This window comes from Perca fluviatilis, chromosome 7, assembly GCF_010015445.1.
Source record: "Perca fluviatilis chromosome 7, GENO_Pfluv_1.0, whole genome shotgun sequence".
NCBI classification, from domain to species: domain Eukaryota; kingdom Metazoa; phylum Chordata; class Actinopteri; order Perciformes; family Percidae; genus Perca; species Perca fluviatilis.
The window spans coordinates 5,133,264-5,156,594 of NC_053118.1; the positions used below are offsets into that span (position 1 = coordinate 5,133,264).

At 41.1% G+C, this 23,331-nt stretch overlaps 1 protein-coding gene and 1 long non-coding RNA gene across 3 annotated transcripts in view; one reads left to right on the forward strand and one right to left on the reverse strand.

The window, feature by feature from the left end:
• LOC120562332 (melanocortin receptor 4-like) overlaps nt 1-23,067 on the reverse strand; it is a 49,519-nt gene extending 26,452 nt beyond the window's left edge. The window contains exons 1-3 of one of the 2 annotated variants that reach the window (XR_005639743.1): nt 23,014-23,067; nt 22,870-22,929; nt 22,669-22,793 (exon numbers count right to left, since the gene is read on the reverse strand). The gene's annotated coding sequence lies outside the window, so the exon portion shown is untranslated. Of the gene's footprint in view, nt 1-22,668; nt 22,794-22,869; nt 22,930-23,013 lie in introns of those variants that run through there. The other variant, XM_039806021.1, reaches the window with a different exon arrangement.
• LOC120562333 lies at nt 4,341-4,742 on the forward strand. The gene is made up of 3 exons (XR_005639744.1): nt 4,341-4,382; nt 4,473-4,585; nt 4,702-4,742. It is a non-coding gene; the product is annotated as an uncharacterized LOC120562333 (long non-coding RNA).
• Nucleotides 23,068-23,331: the final 264 nt, after the last annotated feature.

A 23,331-nucleotide genomic window follows, 5' to 3' on the forward strand; every position in this document is an offset into this window, starting at 1 on the left:
TCTAGTCAGAATATGAGTCTGAAACCGCTCCATTGGGCTGTGATTATGGGGCGTGTTCCAACCGAACCAGGAAAAAAAATGCCTCTGCATTCATTGGATAGACCTACATCCAATCAGAGCAACGGAACTCAACTCAGCTGTCAACAGAACTCAACACTGTGTATCGTCTCCATAGCAACCACTCTTTGCACAATGCATTCGTTCTAACTTCCGACTTTTAGACCTTTTTGAAGATGGATATATCATTTGTTGCGTGTAAATATAAATGTGGATAACGTTAGTGATAGTGACATGCTTGCTACAGTCGCATTTCTAGAGATGAATCGGCGAAAAACACGCGTTTATTTCTCAGATTCACGCGCTTTGTTCTACGCGCGCGCTGGGCGTCCCTCTCTTCAGTCTCTCTCTATGTCTCTCCACCATATAACGCTCTCTCTCTTCAGTCTCTCTCTATCTCTCTCCACCATATAACGCTCTCTCTCTTCAGTCTCTCTCCACCATATAACGCTACCATGCTTTCGGGCAGTTGTTGAGGCTCCTCTGCTGAGGATTTTAAAATGAATGCGCTGTCAATATCTTCTGTAACAGACGCGATGGTGGAATCTACATCTCAACCCAAGCGTTCTTTGGTGATGTGGTTGATTCTGTTACTGTTGATCATCTGTCCGACAATCTGATTGGTCCGAACAGATCCTGTTCGGGCAATCATTTTTTCTCAACGGAGCGACTCCAGACCGAACTTCCCGACCTCAAATTTTGTGGGCGGGGCTAAGTTCGGCTGGCATCCAGGCTAATTATCACCATTATTCAACAGAGTAATTATTGAAATAAAAACGTCCTCCACCATACCCACACACATGAATACAGCAGCCATGACATTACTGTTAAAACCCAACAAAGACCCATCTCACCCCTCTAGCTACCGACCTCTCTCGCTATTGAATACTGACTTGAAAATTATCACCAAAGCACTAGCAACCAGAATAGAAACAGTCACTTCCACACTCATTCATCCAGATCAGACAGGCTTCATAAAAGATAGACACGCTACAGATAATGTACGCAGACTTTTCAACCTATTCAATATATCACAAGAAACACAACAGAAAATGATTATCATCTCACTTGATGCAGAAAAAGCTTTCGATAAAGTAAACCTGTCATTTTTATTCAATACACTTCACAGGTTTGGGTTTGGAGAGTCGTTCATCCACTGGATTAAAACCCTGTACAGATCACCCAGGGCCACCATTACCACTAACGCAATCACGTCACAGAGCTTCACACTGCATCAGGGCACCAGACAAGGATGCCCTCTCTTACCTTCCCTCTTTGACATTTTCATTGAACCACTTGCAGCAGCAATACGACAAAACAGCATAATCAAAGGAATTCAGGTAACCAACGTACAACACAAAATGAGTTTATATGCAGATGATCTTTTACTTTATTTACAGAACCCACAGGTATCACTTAAAGGGGTGATAGAATGATTATATAGAGTATTTTACACTGTTCCTTAAGGTCTCCTAATGGGGTATGTAACATTGGTTGGGCTGAAAACTGCCCGAATGCTATTTTATTAGGCCCTTAACTACCCTGTGAATATGGCTCTATTTGGAACAAGAGCTTTTCTTCCAAATATGGTATGCTCATGAATATTCAGAATGAGCTACGTGCTGATTGGTTTGAGCAAACTACATAGAAATACATGGGAGACTCGACAGCAGGTCTCACTGCAAAGTTATACATTGTTTGTCGGGCTATTACGTTATTAAAATTCACTTCTGAGACTTTTTTAGGCGAGAAATCAACTATATAAAGCTCAAATATGGGACGTTTTACGAAAATTGATGGCTTATTGCAAATTTGGTAAGACTGTGTGGCGGAGTTCAGCTGCCGGGCGCGCTGCCTGTGTTGCTGCCTCACTGCCCGGCCTGCCTTCCTCCACAGACTCGGCCTGCAGCTCCCCTCTTCCTGCTAGCTAAATGGCCCGTGTGTGAGAGTGATAGCGGGTCAGCGAGGCTTGTTACACCAGCAATCTCTTACAACAGTTCCAGTTAATATAGGCTGGCTGTCAGCTGCCGGCATAACTAGAGTAGCTATATTTACAGTTTGAATTTTTTCACGCCACTTATACAACATATCTCTAAAGGTCTTAAAGCTAACAACGGTGTCCGATTTCAAGTTAATGAATTTTTGTGAAGATTAGGGGTTTCGTTATCTATGACTGTCCCTTCAATCCTAGCTATGTGTAGCTAGCTAGCTACAAATCACGGATAGTTAGCTTCATTTTCCGCAAAATTTGTGTATAGTTACAGTTTGAATTTCGTCACGCCACTTATACAACATCTCCCTAAAGGTCTTATAAAGCTAACAACGGTGTCCGATTTCAAGTTAATGAATATTTGTGAATTTCAGAGGAATTCTAAGAGGAGCTAGCTCTCATTGATAGAGCTACATCCAGCAGCAGGCTCTATCAATGAGACTCGGGGACAAGCGGCGTTTATTTCCCCAATCATTTGTTTAAATAACTCAACACATTATAATTACACACATTAAAAGAATAACTGGAACCTGTGGTAACAGATTGCTGGCGTAACAAGCTCGCTGACCGTGCTCTCACTCACACACACCGGGCATTTAGCTAGCAGGAAGAGGGGAGCTGCAGGTCCTGGAGCTCTGTCAGAGCACTGGCGTTTAGTAGTCCATTATCCAAAAACCGGTGACTTTGCGCGGGTATGGAGTGCTGTCACTGCATGAAAAGTGGGATTTTCGTCAGTATGCGGCACTGTAGATTGTTGTGGAACTTCAGGTTTACGGCTGTACACGGCAATTTACAGGCAACACCGAAAACTGCCGAAAATTGTCTGAAATTGACGTGGGCCTTGCTTGGCAGTTGTCCCCCCATGACCCCCCCTCCCTCTAATTCTAGGGGAGGCTTTCACATGTAAATTAAAATGCTGTGAGCTATACAAATGCAAATCAGGGTAGCAGGGGGAGTTTTACCCCAGGTGACATTTTTCTAAAAGGTATTAACTTAATTTTAAGAAAATCTCTTAAAATAGATCAGACTCAGTATAGCCTAATTGTAGACTCTTCAATTTTAGCTTGAATTGATTTATTTAATGGAAGTATGCTAGATTAATTACTTTGTATGTCATTAGCAATGACCAATGTTATGTAAAAAAGATACACAAAATAATTTATTTCAACTATTAGTTTTAATCAGGCTTTGCCACAAAGGTAAAATTTGCATTCCATGATTCATTCACAGTCTCCTCGAGCTCAACCACTGTGCATAGTGACATGACTACAGTCTTTGGTCTTGCTCATCCAACATTGTCGGGTGGAATGGAGACCGAGGCTCCACTGTACAGTTTTCTAAGAGAAGTCTTTCTTCTGACACCAAAACACTGTGCTTCACATAAAGCATATCAGGTTTGTCATTGCATGACAAGGTCCCAACCATTTCTCTTCTTAAAATACTGGCAAATTCAGCACCATATTCACATGTCCATGACATATAAAGCTGTTGGCTCTGCTGAAATGGCCTCATAATCCAGACTTCAATTGTGCTTTTATTAACATTTCCCAGTAATCCATTATGACTCACTGTAATTCACCTCCACACCAGTGTGTGCGCTGTTCGCGCCCTGCTGGTTAATCTGCTCCACGGTCTATCTCTATCACTCTGCCCCTCCCCCTACCCCCGCCCTCACTGCTTCCATTTGAAAAAAAGTGGTGGGGCATGGGACATGAGTCTGAGAGTTGGAGCAAAAACTTCAGAAATATGGGAATATTTCAGGCCAACTGGTAAAAGAGTTGTCGGTACACTCTCCAAAGATGCGCTCACAGAAAAGAAGAAGACAACGTAAGTATATGATTATTAATGAAACGGCGAGCTAGTCTGTATTGTTTATTAACTCTTGATCGTACAATGACTGTCTTTGGATGTTAAACAGGCTACTTAGACTTGGCAGTAATGTTTTAAACCCCACCAAGTTTAAACGCGAGCAGCACAGAGTTGTGGCTGCTTTCAGCGCCATTCATTACAGAGCTGAGCGGGTGAGTTATAAAAGTCTTTTTTTTTTTATCTCGTAATTTACAGGAAGCAGTCCGCCGTCTTCACAACTCTGAGATAAACTGTAGCAGGCGCTACGAACCGGAGCAAGGGTAAGATTTAAAGAATATGCTTTCATTGAATGAATTTCATTAATTCTTCTGTATAAGGACATATATACGTTAATAGATTTCCGATCTTAACCATTGTTGTTTTTTTTACAGACTAACCTCGCCTCATAACGAGGCCGTGACCTATATTTGCTCGGAGCTGTCTGCAAGTCCAGATTTACATGACGCTGATAATGACGCCATTGTGTGTAAGTAATTTTTACTTTTTCATCTTTCCTTGTTTAATTTTACTGTGACTTATGTTTTTTATTCATACCACTCATTTAATTGTTTTCCAGCTGCCTGTAAACTACGAGACAGCACGCAGGAGCTTCAGCTAGAAACAATCATGTGGCATCGCGGGCAGAAGCTGTGAAGAGTTCAGCTCGGAGTCGGTCGAGAAGAAAAGAGGGTAAGATTAGATCCGTTTGGTTAATGTGAATATTTTTCAGGTGCATTCATAGATGTGTTGTGTCCATACGCAGTGCATTGCGCAGTACTGACTGTCTTTATTGGTTGATTTTACAGCTGCTGGAAGCGAGACAGAGTGCTGGCTGCGGGTGAGGTGGTCATTTGGAAGTGCGCCACATAGACATCCGGACACAACGCCACCCAAAACGTCTGCTAAATAGACAGAATTCTGCCGGTTACCTACAGCTCCGGAGCGGCCGCGAGGTTAGGTGTGGACGGTGCTGCTTCTGCGTCGAGGGATATTTGTTGTTTGTGCTGTGTGTCTCCGATGCTTTAATACGCAGTTTTTTCTGTCTGTTTTGTGTCAATAAAGCTCTATCTTTGAATAAACAGCACGTTCCTGGCAAATCATTTTAACTATGATAATCATGACATGAATATACAACATAGCATATATGAAATATATATATATATATATATACATACATACATACATACATATATATATATATATATATATACATACATACATACATACATACATAAATATATATATATATATATATAATACATAAATAAATATATATATATACACAATTTTATTATTATAATAATGATGGCCCAGGTTGACCAATAGCCTAACCCGTGACAGACCTGTGAACCAATCACGAGAGATTTTTCTTGTTTAAAAGTAGTGGTTTCATCCAATAGTGAGTGAGGAAATTCCAGCCAGGCCAGACGTTCTCTGGCCATGCGCCTATTCATATTCTAATTAGATCCATTAACACCTCCGCGGGGGCTCTCCACATACGTCATGGTTCGTTTCCGACAATATGTGGCACAGACGAACGTGACGTTCGCAGCCTGTAAATTGTCGATAACTGCCGAAAATTAGGGGGATTTTCGGGCGTTTACAGGCATTTACGGGGACGGAAATCCCACTTTTCATGCAGTGTGTGGGCTGCCAGTCGTGATGGAGCTCCAAGTACCTCATAGCAGGCCGGGGTGTGTGAAGGAAGGCAGGTCGGGTGGCGAGGCAACAACACAGGCAGCACCGGCGCTGAATTCCGACACACAGTCGGACAAAATTTGCAATTAGCCATCCATTTTCGTAAAGTGGCCCATATTTGAGCCTTACATAGTTGATTTCTCGCATAAAAAAGTTTCAGAAGTGAATTTTGTAATGGAATAGCAGAGATCTGCGCGACCTAGATTCGGAAGACTAACTGATCTCAGGTCAGTTGTGTAGATGTAAATGTTGGGGCGTGACCATTCTCTTAATACACCCATGGGCTGACAAAGGTTCCGGTTTTTGGGAGGTTGACGTCAACTTCCAGCTTTGTTGGGATTCGCCCGTTTTCAGCGGCAGTTTCAAAATATGAAATTTTCATAGTAAAGGGGTCTCAATGGGACTTTGAGCTTCTATGTATGTCCTATTTACCCACCGAACTGTCGTTATTCAACTATGACAGGGTAAAATCGGTTTTGCATTCTATCACCCCTTTAAGGAAACTTTCAATATCATTAAAGGGGTGATAGAATGATTATATAGGGTATTTCACACTGTTCCTTATGGTCCCCTAATGGGGTATGTAACATTAGTTGGGCTGAAAATGGCCTGGTTGATATTTTATTGGCCCTTATGCATCCCTGTGTTTTGGCCCTATTTGTAACAAGAGCTTTTCTTCCAAATATGATATGGTCATGAATATTTAGATGAGCTGCGTGCTGCTTGGTTGAGCCTTAGCCCTGTACACAAACGTAGAGACGCTGATTGGTTGAGTGAATCGCCAATACACACAAATTAGAAACGCGACAGAATCTCATATTCCAGACATTGCAATGTTTCCTTACCAAATTCACTTCTAAGACTTTTTTATGCGAGAAATCAACTATATAAAGCTCAAATATGGGCCGTTTTACGAAAATGGATGGCTAATTGCAAATTTGGTAAAACTGTGTGTTGGAGTTCAGCTGCCTGTGTTGCTGCCTCGCCGCCCGGCCTGCCTTCCTCCACAGACCCCGGCCTGCTGTGAGCTCGATTGAGCTCCGGCACGGCTGCTGCAGCCCACAGCACCTCATACCCGCGCAAAGTCACCGTTTGGGCTAATGGACTAGCTACCAAACACCGCTGCCCTGACAGATCTCCAGGGCCTGCATCTCCTCTCTTCCTGCTAGCTAAATGGCCCGTGTGTGAGAGTGAGAGCGCGGTCAGCGAGCTTGTTACACCAGCAATCTCTTACCACATGTTACACACATGTCACGCCACTTAGCTATACAACATACCTAAAGGTCTTATAAAGCTAACAACAGTGTCCGATTTCAAGTTAATGAATATTTGTGAGCTGTAAGGGTTTCGTTAGCTGCGACTGTCCCTTCAATCCTATGTGTACAGATTGCGGCTAGTTAGCTTCATTTTGGTAGTAATTCGAGTATATTTACAGTTTGAATTTCATCACGCCACTTATACAACATCTAACTAAATGTTTTATAAAGTTAACAACTGTGTCCGATTTCAAGTTAATGAATATTTGTGAGCTGTAAGGGTTTTGTTAGCTGCGACTGTCCCTTCAATCCTAGCTGTACGTAGCTACAAATCACGGATAGTTAGCTTCATTTTGGGTCGTAATTCGAGTATATTTACAGTTTGAATTTCATCACGCCACTTATAAAACATCTAACTAAATGTTTTATTAATCTAACAAAGGTGTCCGATTTCAAGTTAATGAATATTTGTGAGCTGTAAGGGTTTCGTTAGCTGCGACTGTCCCATCAATCCTATGTGTACAGATTGCGGCTAGTTAGCTTCATTTTTGGTGGTAATTCGAGTATATTTACAGTTTGAATTTCGTCACGCCACTTATACAACATCTAACTAAATGTCTTATAAAGCTAACAACGGTGTCCGATTTCAAGTTAATGAATATTTGTGAATTCCAGAGGAATTCTAAGAGGAGGCTAGCTAGCTCTCATTGATAGAGCTCCATCCAGCCGCAGGCTCTATCAATGAGACTCACAGACAAGCGGCGTTTATTTCCCCAATCGTTTGTTTAAATAACTCAACACATTATAATTACACACATTAAAAGAGTAACTGGAACCTGTGGTAAGAGAATGCTGGCGTAAGAAGCTCGCTGACCGCGCTTTCACTCACATACACCGGGCTAGCAGGAAGAGGGGAGTTGCAGGCTCTGGAGCTCTGTCAGAGCAACGGCGTTTCGTAGTTCATTAGCCCAAAACGGTGACTTTGCGCGGGTATGAAGTGCCGTGGGCTGCCAGCCGTAATCGAGCTCACAGCAGGCCGGGGTCTGTGAAGGGAGGCAGGCCGGGCGGCGAGGTAGCAACACAGGCAGCACCGGCCTCTGAAGTCCGACACACAGTCGGACAAAATTTGCAATTAGACATAAATTTTCGTAAAACGGCCCATATTTGACCTATACATAGTTGATTTCTCGCATAAAAAAGTCTCAGAAGTGAATTTAATGGTAAAATAGCATATGAACAATGTATACAATTTCTGAGATCTGCACGACCTAGATTCAGAAGACTAACTGATCTCAGGTCAGTTGTGTAGCCTATGCAAATGTTGGGGCGTGACAAACACAGACCAGAGCCAAATGAGGAGGAGCCGCAATAGTTGAAGTCAACTATGGGGCTCGTTGAGATTCGCCCGTTTTCAGAGGCAGTTTCAAATAGTGAGATTTGCAGAGAAAAGAGGTATCAATGGGATTTAGAGGTTCTATGTATGTCCTAGTTACCCACTAAACTGTCATTATTCAAATATGACAAGGTAAAATCAGTTTTGCATTCTATCACCCCTTTAACAGATTCTCCCATGTCTCGCATTACTCTATCAACTGGAACAAATCAATCTTACTACCTCTCTCAGATGACACATGGGATTTTGGAGCTCAGGACACTTCCCTCCACCTTCACACAGGCAACATCAAGTAGCCTACCTAGGGATTCAGATTTCCCCCAAGCTATCAGAACTTTTTACCCTCAACTATACTCCCCTTCTCAGGAAAATCGAAGACGAATATAAACGCTGGTCTAAACACCCACTCACACTCATTGGAAGAATAGCTGCAGTCAAAATGAAAACCTTACCCCAGATTAACTACCTTTTTTCTATGATCCCCATCACTCCTACAGACAAATGGTTCAAAACTCTCAATTCATTAACAACACAATTTTATTGGAAAAACAACAAAACGAGAATATCACTCTCAACACTACAAAATAAAAAATCACATGGTGGGCTTGAGGCACCAAACTTCTATCACTACTTCCTGGCAAATCAATTACAGTACATGGTTAAATGGATCAATATACATAAGCACAATTACCCATGGCTGGAACTGGAACAAAACCAATGCACAAACATCCCAATTGCAGATCTCCCCTTCCTCTCACAATCAATCAAGAAATCCAACTTCTGCCAACGCATTACCATCTATTCAACCCTGACAGCGTGGTGGAAAACAAACCAAATCACAAAATCATCACTAGAATTAAACAAGTTCACCCCACTCTGGCACAATCCAGTGTTCATGTTACAGAACAAACCTTTTTACTTCTCCATATGGGCACAAAAAGGAATCACACACCTTCACCACCTATTTGAGAACAACCATTTCATGTCATTTAACACACTCACACATTATTTATATAATTTAATTATTCTAATTTCCCCTTTTATTTATTTTTTCCCCTTTTCATTATTTTTCCCTTACAGTTATCACTTTACTCACTCACACACATACACACACTAGCAACACCATCCACACTTATGCATAACATGTTTTTTCCAACTCCCTTCAAACACAAAAACCGTGATCAACCAAATATGAATCGTAGATCATTCTACCCAATTATTAATAATACATTTTGATGTTTGTCAACTCTTCTGTCCAGTCCCGTCTTGTCAGTTCTGTTATTGTCCTGTATCACTTCCTTCTGTTGTTCTTTTTGCCACCTTGTCGCGTTTTATGTGTTATGTGTTGCACTCCGTACGTGGTGCTTTAATCCCCCCTGCCCCAATATGGATCCAGAGTCTCACTAAAACAGGGTGAATGGTCACGGTGGGGCAACCGTTAATGCACTGAATGTAATTCAAAATCTGAATGTAGAAGAAAAAAAAAGAAGAAAAAAAAAACAACGCCGTCACTTTGTCCATTTCTTTAACTGTGTATGTCTTTTCCTCATTACACTAAACTTCTCAGTGAGGAAAGATCACCGTATCACGTGATTATTTCTCCCCTTTTTCAGGTACATTATTGATATAAAACAGAGTTAATTTAATAACTTGCTACTTTCTAACATGTCAAGAGTGTTTAAGGTGTGTGTTAGTAACATTTTGTGTGAGCGGAGCCCCCCCTCGGTTATAGAGAAGAATAGCTTCGTACTGAGAGTAGACGCCATTTATATCAGTTGTGAATTAACATGTACGCAGTTAATAATATAATTTGCAGTGTTATTTGTATAATGTGTTTCAAGCACTTTATTGACATTTGTGATAAATTTAGTAATGGTTTACTGAGCTAAAACTACTTTGTCCTTGACAATTATATTGACAATTAGTATATGTTTCAGTGGATTACAGTGTATGCTGTTGTGACTTGAATAAGCCTTGTACCCTACAAAACGACCTATTTCTGTAGATCTTTTGTTCTGTAAAATGTGGTACTGTTGTAAAATGGAACTAGAACTGCAAGCAGTTATGACGGGGTCCAAGCCTCCCAGCGCCAGTCGCCTCCGATGACCCGGAGCGCGCGAAAGCGGGACCCAAAGCGTAACAGTGGGGAGGCAAACGTCGGGAAATATCAAGAGGTGTGAGCCGCAAGGTCTGCGGTAAATTGCCATTGCAAATATCCCAGAGCCCTAAAGGATTTTTGACAATGTCTGGTCTGTCTGGTTTTATTTCCTATAAAAGCTTGTAAAACATCAACCCTGTTGTCCATAGTCAATGTATGAACATAATTTCTTTTCATTAGACTATTTGTGCTGCGGTGAGGTCACTTGAATTTTAAAAAGGTTGTAGGACCATAAAGACAAATAAATAAATAAAACAGAATATGAATCTCAGATATATATTGATATCACACAAGTAATGCCACACAAGCATTTGAGTTGTCTAAAACAGTTATATATATTTGGAGTCATGCAGTGCAAAAATAAACATATTGAACATTATAACTCATGTATAAAGGACAATATATAACTATTTACATTTCTTACATACAGTGTATCAATCTTGGAAGTAATAGTATGGATTAATTGCACAAAGACCCTGAAAAACTCACAGACTTCTAGGCTGGATACGAACCCTTCTGTAAGGGCTAGGAAGACAACGAAAACATCAGCAGAAAGGGGCAACTGTTAGCTCTTAGCTCCACAACTCTGTAAGTTTCTACTAGTTATAATTATAAAGTTATTAAGTCATGAATCAGAAATGCCATTTGGCGTCGCACACAACACGCTCAACCTCAGAAGGGGGAAAAAGTGCCCAAACAGGTCTACATTGATTTTAGCGCCTCCTAATGGCCCTATAACTCCCAAAGCATACATTGCACATTCAAAAACCATATATCTTCGCGTTCCCTGTATCCAGCAGAATCTCCTGATATAGGCTAAGCCCATTTTCGCCTATACATTTATGCGTGAAAAATCATGATTTATCAAAAACCTACTTTGCCAAACTCCTCCTAGACTGTGTGACCGATCTGCACGAAACTTGGCAGGTAGCATCTCCAGACCGACCTGACAAAAATGTATCCAAAGAATTTTTATAGGATAAAAATTGCGCATATTACTCACAAACAAATTTGTGTAGCTAAGTATGAAAACACCAACTTTGCCATATCTCGACCAAAAGAAATGCTATCAATGCAAAATTTAAGATTCTTGTTTGCCATGACCCGCTGGAGGTGCCCCACACATTTTACGAAAATTGGCCACTAGGGGGCGCTACAAGTACATTAAGTTTATATCTCGGACAGCTCATCCGAATTTTACAAAATTTGATGGGTACCATCTAGCGCCACTCTTGAGGCCACCCCTACAATGGGATACTGATTGTCAAAGTGAGTGTGGCCTATGGGACCCACATTTGGATTCACCACTTACACTAATGTGATCAACTGTAAATTTATAGGGTAGATGTACAATGGGTCTTGGACCTCACCTACCAAAAATTACACGTGGTGGAGCTATAATGACGTCAAATGTGTTTTTCCCTATAACTCCCACATTACACATCACACATTAGAAAGCCTTACATCATCGTGTTCTTTGAATTAAGCTGAATCACATTATCTAGGCCCCACCCATTTCCACTAAGAAGTTTTTTCGCAATATTGTGCAATGGGCAAAAATGACTTTTTCAAACTCATCCTAGGCCATGTGACCAATCTGTACGAAACCTGGTGCATAACATGTCCAGATCGACCTGACCAAAAGTTATTAAAATAATTTTGCTATGTTAAAGTATGCACACTTAACAATTTTACACATTTACACACATTTTCCTAGCTAGCTACCACACACATATATCATATCTCGGCCAAATTAAATGTTATCAGCAAAGAAGTTGAGATCATTGTTCAACATCCCATTACAATGCTCTGTACCAAATCTGCCAAAGATCGGTCATTAGGGGGCGCTATAATCAACGTTTATTTGTTTTGGCCAATAACTCAATGCATTTAAATGGGAAATTTGCAATTGCAATATCTCTGCCAGAGTAAATGATATCAACACGAAACTTCTGATGCTTGTTGCATGCCGCTCTGAGGCTCTGTACCAAATTTTGTAAAGATCGGCCATTAGGGGGTGCTATAGTCAACATAGACCAGTTTGGGCCCTTTTACCCCTTCTGAGGTCGAGCATATAGGTCATATACGATGCCAAACGTCACTTCTAATTCATAACTTAATAACTTTATAATTATAACTAGTAGAATAATAATACATCAAAAATTATTTTATGACTAATAATAACCTCAACCTGCAAAGTAAGTACTAAAGCTGTTAAATAAATTCCACTCACCACTAAAACAAATAGACAAACTAACACATGAATTAGCGGACCTGGGCTGCTGCAAAAAACTCAGTCTACAAGTAGCAAATGTTGTTACTGGGTGAGCTAGAGGTTGCCCCGGACTTGAAAAATATTTTGTAATATTTTTATTGTTTGTTATTTATATATAGTTCTTTTAATAAATGTTTTAACTGTTTTTTTTTTTTTGGGGGGGGGGGTTATCTTGACAGAATATGTGTATATTTGTCATTTAGAATGTTGTGTGAGTTAAATACAAACAGGTGTAGGGACTAATTTATTATTATTATAAGAGATGTTTTTTTGTTTAAAGTTAAACATTGTATTGTGTGTTAGAAAGTATTTTCCACAGAAACTAAGTGCTCTATCTTTTCACTTTGAAATATATACAGTGTCTCTGCTACAAGAGTCAGATATACGGTATGTATAATAAATGTAGTGTATGGTATATAGTATAGTAGGTATAGTGGGCATTTGATGCAACGGTGTTGATGAAAATCTTTAATCATACAGAAACCTTAAACAAAACCTATCTCTATGTGGGTGACTATAAGTTTGGACTGGATTGCTGAGAGAACCTGATAAATATGATAACCTGATGTTTTTTACATATGTCATTATAGTTTCTTAGCTGTTCAAATTAAGTGGTTAAGTAGTGTATTGTTTACTTACTGTATATAGCATACATGTTTGTCAAAGTTATGAATTAGAAAACAAAAATATATTGTAATATGATATATTAAATATAAAATAGACAAGAATATCAACTGTAATTGTTGCCAACCACCAGGGACGTCGTTAGGCCTATTTAAGGGGTCTGAAGCTACCCCAAAATGTTCCTAAGCCAACTGTCTCGTTGCATTGGTGTGAACTGGCAGCTTTCAGAGCGTTGCAGACCAGCGCGTTGTGTTGTTGGTCTGAACTCGCTATGCACCCTCCCCCCCACACATACACCGTACACACGTTAATGGTGAAAGGAAGATTGATTACACGTAGTGATACAGAGTGAAATTGTAAGTTGTTTTTAGTGAGCTGCTTACCTTTTGCTACGTTTTCTTGAGGTAAATGAAAGGGGATATTTTGGTTTGCTATGGAAAACTATAGTCTAGCTAGAGTGAACGAGCGAAATACAAGAAATGGTTAACTTAGCAAGCTAATCACAACTCTTTATTCATTGCCAATAATATAGCCTATTTCTATAGTAGGCATATTCTAAAACAATATCAATCCCCATAGAATGTTGTTGTCACTGAAAACTAAATGTCATAGGGTCCCTGTTAATGCTATTGTACCCTTGTATCCTTCAATTCATTGAGCAGATGAGATGGATATTGGAAGATATTTCAGCAGAGAGAAAGAGAAGCAGGAGATTGGCAGAGCAGTTGATTCTGAGGGAGCCGGCGTGATTGAGGTCAGTAGTGGTCTACAGGTCTAAGGATTGTTTTGTAACAATAAGCATTTGTTGGCAGGCCTAGGCACTATGCATAGCCGACACTAAATTATTTCATTATATTTATTATATATGCTAGCTATATTCTAACCAATTTAACTTTCTTCATTCATTGGCTGTGATAAATTAAATAAATATGTAGATGTTGCCTAAATGTAGGCTATGCTAAAGATGAGCACATGCCCACAGAAACACATGAAAATAAAATGAAAGCAATCCTACATACAGTACATACAGTATATACAGTAATCATTACTCCAAATCTTTTATTCCTTCTGCCATCAGGTTATTGTATTTAGACAGTAGCCACTTTAAATAGGATCCGTATTAATATCTTACATGATAAAGTATGCAGTGATGCCTATTTTCTTATTTTTCTTGTACCGCTATTTGTCATATTTGTTTAACTTACCAACTTATTAGCTGTCTGGCCTCTGTCTGTTTTTAGACATTTTGGATGTTGTTTCATGTGACCAATTTGCATTTCGAAGTCATGAAATTAGCATCAGGGTTTTGTTTTATCTTAAAGGATAAGACAGAAGGAACAGAGTAGAAATGGAAGAAGAGGATATGTCTGTCACTTTTGACTTGTTAACATATTGGTTTCTTGACTGGTGGTTGATAAGTGTAGCTCTAATACAGTAACGAAAGATGTGAGTGCAAAGATTTTGCAGATGCAAGTTACAAATACCCTGGGGGCTAATCCTAGTGACGTCCCTGCCAACCACACAATTATGCTGCTGCAGCTGATACTGAGGGATATTTAAACAGCACAACTAAAAACTATAGTTTAAACATGATAGAGAAAACATAGGGAAGGGAAATTAAGGGCGTTTTCACACATGAAAGTCCGAACCAAGGTCCGGACCAAGGTTCATGTTTTTGTTACATTGTATACATTTGATCTGGTAAGTTTTGGTTTCACACTGCAGTTTTGCAAGCGCACTAAAGATCTATACGTGACAAAACTACGTCCTGCCGTCATCACATACGTGATAATTATAATTAGATAATTATAATTGATTGGTTTGTAGGCGGGCATCCCCGTCCCTCTCTCTGTGTCGGAGTTTTTTCAACTGACCGCTGCTCTCCCCTTTTGTTGTGATGTTGAGATGCAAGATACGGGAACTTTCTTTCTGGAGCATTTATTCAGAGACAAACTGAAACCTACACTGTACATTTACTACCACTTAACAAATAAACTGCTGATGTATTCTCTGCTCTGATAGCCGACAGCTGTCTTCATTCACCGTCACTCTCTCTCTCACTAAGCACCTGTTCCTTAAGGGAGCTTCCCCGGTCTTGTAACACAAGGGGAGCCTGCCAGAGCTTCTTGTATTTGGTCCGAAAGTCCGAACCATCCAAAAAATGCTTTCACACTACAAACGAACCGGACCATGGTTCAGTTTGGTCCGGACCGAGACCACCTCTTTTTATCGGACCAAAATTTGGTCTTTTGATCCGGACCGTGGTCCGGGGGAGGTTTCACACCTGTAATTTTGGTTCGGATCAAACTAAAAAGTCTGAAAGTCCGGACCAAACGAGGTATGTGTGAAAACGCCCTAAATGTTGATTAAGTAATATATATCACGATGCCTTTCTGTAGTCCTACTTCAGAACAGTGAGTTTCACCTGCAGACCTACATTAAAGTGATGGTTCGGAGTAATTTCACCCTAGGGTCCTTTGCACCATGACCTCGAGCCAAACACCCCCCCAGAAGCTTTTTTCACCTGGGTCGAACGTTGGGAGAGTTAGCGTAGAGTAGCGTTATCAGCTGAATAGCTTAGTGCAGGGGCTAATGGATCCCAGTATTTACAGAAGTTTATGTAAATAACACTTTGCCTGCTGGCTTCTGCTCTCTGTTGTTGTTGTTGTGCAGCAACGGAGTGCTTAGGGACGTCTACAAATTACAACACCCGAAAAGAGATGCAACAAAAATAATTATTAATTTAACTTATTTTTTAAAGTAAGTGCTGTAGTATAACTAGCAGGAGACAAGTTATAATTGAGGTAAGTTTGGAGACATTACCTTATCTAATCATTAAATTAATAAATATTTTTGTTGCATCTCTTTTCGGTGTTGTAATTTGTACACGGCCCTAAGCACTCTTACTGCCCGGTAGTAACAGCAGCAGCAGCAGCAGAGACGAGAAGCCAGCAGGCAAGTGTTATTTACATACACTTCTGGTGTACTTACAAACTTTACAATCCATCGTTTTATGAGTACATAACCTATTTGTACTACTGTAGACGTTTGGTATCATTTGGTTTGATGGTTTGACCCGCCCCCTATTGTTAAGCCCCGCCCCCTTTCATACAATTTGAACCGTTTAAGGTATACCCTTGTGTGAGGTATCAATGAACTCAGCAGAGACTTCCTACTTCATTGGTGATGGTTTGGCCCGCCCCCTATGTTGAAGCCACGCCCTTTCTAATAAATGCTGACCCATCTAAGGTAGAGTCTTGTGTGAGGTATCATTGAACTCAGCAGAGACTTCCTTCTTCATTGGTGATGGTTTGACCTGCCCCCTATGCATTAGCCACGACCCTTTTCACAGCTAATCAACCGTATGACGTAGTCTTGTGTGAGGTATCGTCGAACTTGAGCGGGAGTTCCCTTTTCATTGGTGACAATTTGCGGCATTTGAGTGCCGCGCAAATGCACGGTCGCAAAGAGCGGCGTCCGCCGGTAACCACGACGCGCACAGAGGCGCGAGGGCCCGTCCATCGCTGCTCGCAGCTTTAATTATTATTCTTTCTTTCTTTCTTTCTTTCTTTCTTTCTTCTATTATTTTCCCGTCAAATGAATTGGCTTTTTGAGGGGCTTAATATATTCAAAAACTCACCAAATTTGGCGGTCGCATCAAGTCTGGTGAAAATTTACGTATTTTAAGGGTTTCGGGAATAGGCGCACAAAAATGGCTCGCTAGTGCCCCCTAGAAAGTTAAGAAAATTGAGCCCCTGCAGTGTGTTTAACGTAGACTCACAAAACTTGGTACACATATGTATCATGTCAAGATGTACAAAAAACGTCATTAGAGCCATACCCTAAACCCAACAGGAAGTCCGCCATTTTGATTTCAAAGTTCGAAATTAGTGCGATTTTGGCCATTTCCACATGTCGTACTTTAACGAACTCCTCCTAGAGATTTCATCCGATCAACTTCAAACTCGGTCTGTGCCATCTTAAGATGTTAAAGATGAAAAGTAGTTAAAAGAATAACTTTTCGTCATAGGGCGTGGCCGTGGCGGGGCGGCCATTTTGTGCGTTTCGCCGCCGAAACAGGAAGTGGGTGTAACTCGAGTGTACGTTGTCCGATTACCTCGAAACTTTTCAGGATTCATAAGAGTCCAACCCTGAGGACAAATAAAGGCCGATATTTACTTAAAGTCATAGCGCCCCCTAGTGGCAACAGGAAGTAGGCCTAAAAGTCAAGGTGCTATACTTTAACGAACTCCTCCTACAGATTTCATCCGATGGACTTCAAACTTGGTCTGTACCATCCCAACACCTTAACGATGAAAAGTTATTAAAAGAAAAACTTTTCGTCAGACGGTGTGGGCATGGCGTGGCGGCCATTTTGAATGTTTAGAGATGAACAAAGAAGTTGTTATAACTTGAGTGTATGCGTTGTCGATTCGTCCGAAATTTCTCAAGATTGACAAGGGTCCATGCCTGAGGACACCTACAGGCCAAAATTGACTTTTGGTCATAGCGCCCCCCCCTGGCCACAGGAAATGCGCCTTATATGACAAACATCATCCGATTTGCATGAAACTTAGAATGTGTGGTCTACGTGTGATACTGAGCTGCCCCCTATAATATGACCACGCCCACTTACTCAGGCCACGCCCCCTTTCATAACATTTGAACCGTTTAAGGTATACCCTTGTGTGAGGTATCATTGAACTCAGCAGAGACTTCCTTCTTCATTGGTGATGGTTTGACCCGCCCCCTATGCATTAGCCACTCCCCTTTTCACAGCTAATGAACCATATGACGTAGAGTCTTGTGTGAGGTATCGTTGAACTCGGCGGGGAGTTCCCTTTTCATTGGTGACGATTTTCTGCGTCTGAGTGCCGCGCGAATGCACGGTCGCAAGGAGCGGCGTCCGCCGGTAACCCCGACGCACACAGAGGCGCGAGGGCCCGTCCATCGCTGCTCGCAGCTTTAATTCTCATTTACATTCATTGAGTTATCGGTTAAACTGGATCTATTTTGATAACAGTTGCTACTAATGTACACCTCCAGTTGGAAAGAGATTATTCTCCTATTAATAACACGACAAATATGTTATTTTGAAGTAAGGGAAGGACATTGTTATGTGCGTCCATTCCAGGGTGGTATTTCAGAAAGCAGGTTTAGTGAAAACTCTGAGTTTGTTAACCCTGAGATAAGGGAAACTCTGGGTTTTCTGTTTCAGAAAGAGAGGTAACTTCACCTCAGAGTCAGTTACTATGGTAACTGAGCCTGGGAAACTAACCTGGTCGGGAGCAGGTTTTCTTCAAGAAACCTCGAGTTTGTCTCAGTCTCCTCCCTCTGACACAGCGCCCTTTCATTTCCTCATTCATTCATTCAGTCTCAGGCGCATTTTAGCGCTATTTGTTATCGGCATGAATAAAACAAATTATATGTTGGTTTATTAACCAAAACATGGCATTTCCTTTTGTCTACGATCTCATTGATGAAGAAGCTGCTTTACCTCACAGAGAGTTAAACATACGTCGGGAGATGATATTGAAGCCCCGACATTTACATTTTCAGATAACTTCCTATTTGAGCGGTAGGCTATTGTTTTTCTTCCCAGTCAATCAGTTATGTAGCCTACATAACCTTATCCGTCCTCATATTACTAACGTCACCCATCTATGCTCTTACATCCCAGCAGATTATTTGTGTCGCATTAAGTTTTTGTGCAAACGGCATTTGTCTTTACAACATTGGTGAGGAGGAGCATTTTAGTAAAGCCACTGTAGCAAAGAACCGTCAGAAGAGTGTGACTCGCTCTGAAACGTGTTTTAAACGTTTTTAAAAGGAGTTCCACAGTATTGCAGGTGAATGATGTAAAACCTTTGAAATAAAAGATTATGGATTATAATTCTGATAATGATGGTGCTGCAGCCTCAGAATGGGATTAGTAGGACTAGGACTTTTTCGCCCGCAGGATTGCACCTAAATGAAATAGATTATAGGTTCAATACCATTTCACCAGTAATGTTAGGCTATACTTATGGTTAAAAATGATATACACTATATTGGAATATACGCATTTACTCTAGCAGCAATTTTCTCCCTCGCAAATTCTCTCTCTTTTGCAGCAGCCGCTGTGTTGCTTTTTTTTTTACTCGCTGTATGTGCGCATGAGTATTTCCGCCGACCCGTTTGTTTGTGGTTGTTACCATGGTGAATCGTAGAATCATGGCTCCATTCATGCTGCCTTTTTATTGTGGTGGTGCATGCGCGTGAATATACTCTGAGTTGATTGAACATATCAGCTGTTCTGAAACCGAAAACTCAGAGTTTCCCATCTCAGGGTAAATCATTTCATTTCATTTTTTATTTATTAAACAGGAAAAGATTAAAGACAATCGGGCCTGACTCAGTGTAAAACTGATTTTCAGCAGGTTCCTGCTCTGCAGAACATAAACACCATATACACAACACAAACTCCTAGACAAAAACAGTCACAAACACACAGACCAGGAGAATGAGCAACAGGGCAAAGCCATAAAGCTGACTTAATGGTCGCAGGTAAACCTCTCCATTAAATAGCGAACAAATGTTAATTTAAATGATGTTATTGACGTTAAGGTTCTGATGTGCTGTGGAATGTCATTCCAGACTTTAGTGAGCACATAATAAATCAACTCAGACATCAGGGTTAGACTCAGAGTTTGTTAAACCTTCTACCTGAAATAGGGCCCAGGACCTTTAGTGTGTTTTTAATGGGGGATTGACTTTTCCCAAGTGTCTTTCTCAAATGGTTTACCTAGTTCAGGAATACATGGTGATGGCAGGTCAAAACATGACAATTCTAGTACATCAATTCCAAAATCCTATCTATCTATCTATCTATCTATCTATCTATCTATCTATCTATCTATCAATTTATCAATTTATCTATAATTAGATTTAACATTAAATGGTAAATATATATCTATCTATAATTAGATTTAACATTAAGTTTATCTCTCACTCCAGCTTTTCACTGGATGCATAATGGCTAAGACCGGCAATACCCACCAGGTCCGGATTTGTTGTGGCACGGCTGCGGCCATGACTGACAGCTGTAGTCACGAGGACCCACAAGTCCTCGTGAATTAAACAGTTAGTTTCCATCCAGAGGAGTAGAGGGGAAACAACTCTGTGCTGTGTTTTCAAGGTGTAGTGCAGGGAAATATGATCCGCCATTTTTTTTTAGAAAATTAACCTGCGTGTTGCTTGCATTTTTGAGGGGCTTAGCATGCTGGAAAATTCACCAAAATTTGCACACATGTCATACCTATTTGAAACTACAAAGATAGGGACGAAATTTTCTGTCCGAGCCTGGCCCGCGTCCGACAGAGCCGTGACCGAACCCGGCCCAAACCCAACAGGCATTAAGAAATTTGTGTCCGAGCCCGACCCGAGCCCGACACAGTTAAAATCTCATTTTTTTCCTCATACTAATGACACATGTAGGCTACGTTTGTTTGTGTGGAAAGCCCGCTTTTATTAAGCAACTGTAGGCATTCGGAAATGTCAACAGATGAGCGCATCAGCGCACAAAGGGCAACAAGCTCACGTTAATAAGCTGTTAAAATGTTCAATGTGTTAACCTCTCCTGATCGCTTCGTTTCCGACCGTGATCAGAAAACCAGGGAAGACTCGTTACCTCCAGGGCCGACGTTATAAAATGAATAACCACTAACACTGCTCCAGTTGCATCTACAACACGTCTGCTTCCTCTTTTTCTATCAATCTTCTGCCCACTTACCACACACACACACTCTCACACACACACACACACACAAACCCACACACACTGAGCTTGCTTAAAGGAGCCGCAGCACCATTTACAACAAATGCCTGTTAGCAAAAACAAAAGCAAATTAGCTGTGAAAAAGTGTGTGGCTAAAGCATAGGGGGCGGGTCAAACCATCACCAATTAAAAAGGAAGTCTGCTGAGTTCAATGATACCTCACCGTCTTTAATGTCTTAAGATGGCACAGACCAAATTTGAAGTTGATTGGATGAAATCTCTAGGAGGAGTTCGTTAAAGTACGACATGTGGAAATGGCCAAAATGGCACTAATTTTGAACATTCAATTAAAAATGGCGGACTTCCTGTTGGGTTTAGGGTATGGCTCTAATGAAGTTTTTTTGTACATCCTCATATGATACATATGTGTACCAAGTTTCGTGAGTCTATGTTAAACACACTGCAGGGGCTCAATTTTTGTAACTTTTTAGGGGGCGCTAGCAAGCCATTTTGTGCGGCTATTCCCGAAACCCTTAAAATACTCCACCAGACTTGATGCAACCGCCAAATTTGGTGAGTTTTTGAATATGTTAAGCCCCTCCAAAACCCAATTCATTTGACGGGGAAAAAAAAAAAAAAATTCCTTCAGTTTCAATAGGGCCTTCGCCGCTGTTGGCGCTCGGGCACTAATTAAATCTGTGCAGCTATGGACGGGCCCTCGCGCCTCTGCACGCGTCGGGGTCACTGGCGGACGCCGCTCCTTGCGACCGTGCATTTGCGCGCAACTCAGACGCCGCAAATCGTCACCAATGAAAAGTGATCTCCCCGCCGAGTACAACGACACCTCGCACAAGATTCTACGTCATGCGGTTCATTAGCTGTGAAAGGGGGCATGGCCAAAGCATAGGCTGTGTATAGGAAGCGGTATTTCTGAAGGACAGCAAGAGGGGCTCCTGTTGGAGTTTGTGTGGCCCTGGAAGTAGCACCATCATACTGAGAAGCAGCTGGGTGATACTGAGCTGCCAGGTTCTGCACAAAGGACTGTGCTGCCCTCTTCAGTGGCACTGTGTCTGGTGATTGAAGAAAATTAACAAATAAACCATAAAGGTCTCAACAAAAATGAAAGTCGTTATCACAACTTAAACAGAAATCAACCAAAGATCACTTAATCCTAGCTGCCTGGAGCCAAACAAAGGACTAACAGATAAATCATAAAGTTTCAACAGAAATGAGTCTTTTATCAGAACTTAAACAGAAAGAAATATAAATTAAACAAAAATCACTTAATCATAATTTAACAAATAAACCCATAAACATAAACCCCAATCTCCATACACATTAGTAAGCACGGGCAAGCCAAAGAAAAGCAAAGCTATCGTCCGTGTCACGATCACTCAAATACAGCCCTGTCGGACACTTTGGGCAACAGATCCTGGTGCTGAAAGGCACGTAGAGGCATTCAAAGCCTGGCGTGAGCTCTTGTGGTTACAACCCGTTGACAGTGGTTGCAACAAAAGTCAGTTGAGACAAAACAGCAGCGTGGCAGGGAAGGGAGGGGCTAGTGCAGACACCAGCGCAAGCGACGCAATTTTACAACCCTGGCGTGCACAAACAAACCAAATTCAGTAACTGTTTATGATTAAAGAAAATACACGCGATGCCACTGGTATACATACATACCCGTCAGGGAGCTTTGCACCAATACACTGACAGTGCCGATAGTACAGCTACACAGAGCCTACAATAAAACGTCCGATTACTTAAACACTCATTCATTAAAATATTCAAAGAGGAGAAAGATTTGTCCAACCTACCAGCAGCAACACTCAACCCGGTTCCGTTACAGGAAGGATCGGGTTTGTAACAGGGAGACACTGCAAAAGACAATACACGCTGTAATGCCCATCCTAACACAAACGAGGCCTTTAGGTAACAAACAAATAAGCACGCTGCATTACCTGTTGCACAACCGTGACTGCACCACGCAAAAGGACCCAAAGCGGAAATGTGCTTCCAGCAACAAAGAGTAAAGAGTGTCAAGAGGTCAAACCCCCTGCCTATATAGCATGCAGTTACTTCCTGATTGGTCCAGAGAGAGTGAATGTGATTGAAACCACCTGCGACCAATCAACCTGCTACACCTAGATAAACGTTAGGTCATTCTCAATATTTGTTTCATTTACACTTCGTCTCTATCTCAAACCACTTTCAAGCCAGAGCCTTCTGAAATTTAGGTGTCAATATCTAGTATTTTTAAAAATAAAACCCGGCGCCTA